Source organism: Etheostoma cragini, chromosome 19 (genome assembly GCF_013103735.1).
Source record: "Etheostoma cragini isolate CJK2018 chromosome 19, CSU_Ecrag_1.0, whole genome shotgun sequence".
Classification (NCBI taxonomy): Eukaryota; Metazoa; Chordata; class Actinopteri; order Perciformes; family Percidae; genus Etheostoma; species Etheostoma cragini.
In genome coordinates, this window is record NC_048425.1 from 215014 (window position 1) to 217719 (window position 2706).

The window sequence follows — 2706 nt, forward strand, 5'->3', positions numbered from 1 at the left end:
GGGGGGGGGGGGGGGGGCTGTAATTTCACTGAGGGAGAGAGAGTTTTTCTTTCACAAGTTGCCCCATGAGGGCAGCTGTTGCCAAGCAGAACAACTCTGCACGTCAACAGCTGTTCACACAAAGTCCACAGATTCCTCAGTCCATCAGACCCAGATGATGTGGGAGGAGGGACGTTTTTTTACATTTTGTTTTAAGACATTTCTAGGCCTTTATTGGCAAGACAGCTGAAGAAATGAAAGGGGAGAGAGAGGGGGGGGACATGCAGCAAAGGGCTGCAGGTTGGAGTCGAACCAGCGCCCGCAGGTGCAAAGTTAAAATGTGCTTTAAGCTATTTTAAACGACACTTTTCTCACTACCACACTGCCCTGTAGTCCCTCGGTTTGACCCCCCCCACGGCCCGGTAGTTAGGTCTGACCTGCCAATTTCAGTCTGCATGCTCCTCATTCCACATGGCGGCGTCTCTGATTACAGGACATACCACGTCGAGTCATGCTGATTAATTTCATTCTTCACCTACGCTTTGGTCCAAATACTCCACGACGTTCCTCTCGGTTAAACTCACATCAGAAGAAAGAAGCCAAGAGCAAACCTGGTCTGTAAAAGGAAAGTTCTCATACTGTTCATAATAATGGGACATGTCATCATAAAGAAGCTGTTTCTGTCTTTGGAAACAGTTTGTTTCTCAATGTCCAACATAAACTCTCACACAGTGTTTATAGTAATGTGTTTGATGCAGAGGTGAAATCCAGCTGTTAATGAGCAGGTTGAGAAGATGAGGCCGAGGTTGAACCTGTAAATCTGTGTTTTTGCTTCTCATGTAATACAGTTTTCAGTTTTAAACCCCCACCGGACGTGTTATAGAGATATGTTTCTATGATTGATGTTGTTGAAAACAACTGAAAATAGTCTGGAATCACATCTACTGTCCTCCATCACCGACACATTCTGGTCCCTGAACACACCGGTGGGGGGCAGACTAGACTACATGTAGGACTTCTGTTAATGACACAACTGTCCAGGCCTCATCGGTAAAGGACGTTGTTAAAAATAATGCTCGGGTCGACGACAGTGTCCCATTCCCCGACTGAGGATCCGTCTGTCCTCCGTCTGTCCTCCGTCTGTCCTCCGTCTCCCCATGTCTTAGGGCCCAGACTCCCGTTGTCTTTGTCTTGGACAAACATTTGCACTTGAACACACCGCAGAGACTACAGCTGCTGGCTAACTACCCCGCAGGTCCTGCACATGCGTGAGAGGAAGTAACTCCCCACACCGGGGGGGGGATCTATTCGTCATTAATTATTATTATTATTATTATTATTATTATTTAGTATTTGTGCAGTACTCGGCTGCTACTATTTAGTCATTTTTACTGTTCACCATTACAGCTCTGATGTGTACTGATGTGTACAAGTACCACAGTGGACAGGAATATCAGATTCAGAATACTTTATTGACTCTAATCAGAGATGTTTTCCACACAAAAGTAGCAAAACATGACAATCACATGATTCAAAGTTCAAGTCTTTTTTATTAAAGTGCTCATATTGTTCTCTTTGGCTTCTTCATTTCCTCTCCTGAGTTAAATATCTTTTTTGTGCACATTGTAGGTTACAAGGTGAAAAATCTAGGTAGAAAAACACATTTCTTTTGAAAATTAAACCATGTAAACCGGTTCAAATAAAACCTCTTAATACATTCATGAACCTGAAAATTAGCATACGAGCACACTAACTAGTACGCTCATGTCATTTGTATAATTCACACAAAATAACACATTTCCTTTTGCAAACATCATGCTGTTATACATATAATAGATCAAATTAATACAGCTTATTGTCTTATTTAAGCTCAGTTCCCCTGAGGTTTTGCACATTAGCCGCATCTATAAGCTTAAAGAAATGACACGAGATGGAAAGGGATGAGAGTAAATACAACAATACCAAATGATCAGCTGACCGAACACACACACACAGGAAGGAGAACTGATTCTGAAACACTAGTCGGCATGGTAACGTGGCTGCTTGGAGCTTTCTGCAGAACCACTGCAACCCAGAGATGGCAAAAGTACTCACTTTCTGTACTTAAGTAGAAGTACAGTTACTCAACACTAGACACTTGATATGCAACTAACTGTACTGTTACTCTGTACCTAACAGAGAACATTGCAGATTCACAGTCTACTCACAAAATATCGCAAATAAAATATGATTATTATTTCTTAAACTGCCGCGCATCAGAATCAGATGTAAGTATACTTACATACACAATGAATTTGACTTCAGTAGTTGTTAACTCTCTATATATTCAACAAATATACTTGTAGTACACACGGAGGGTGCAAGATGCATGTTGGACTGAACTGTGATGTCTTACATCAATTCATAAGCAGGGGGGGACTGGTGGGGTGTTACATCATCATCATCATCATCATCATCATCATCATCATAATAATCATGATAAGTCAGGACACCAATCACAACAACGGCTACAAGAAACAGAGCACCTGCTACCAGTCCTCCATATCGGCCTGGGGAGTTTTCATCCTTGGGGTGTCCACTGTTTGGATCTGGGGATGAAGAAAACACATGAGTCAGGAAATGTGTGATAGAGGAGCAGAAAAACACCCGGAGAGAGACTACCTCACCTGTAACCTGTAGAAAAACACCCAGAGAGAGAGACTACCTCACCTGTAACCTGTAGAAAAA

General features: G+C 42.4%; 1 protein-coding gene and 1 long non-coding RNA gene across 2 annotated transcripts in view; one reads left to right on the forward strand and one right to left on the reverse strand.

Moving 5' to 3' along the window:
* Window positions 1-2320, reverse strand: part of LOC117962157 — a 7653-nt gene extending 5333 nt beyond the window's left edge. The window contains exon 1 of the long non-coding RNA XR_004660584.1: window positions 2133-2320. This is a non-coding gene — a long non-coding RNA (uncharacterized LOC117962157). The remainder of the gene's footprint in view (window positions 1-2132) is intronic.
* The window catches only part of LOC117962117 (sialoadhesin-like), a 194299-nt gene that overhangs the window by 120745 nt on the left and 70848 nt on the right, over window positions 1-2706 (forward strand). The window lies entirely within an intron of this gene.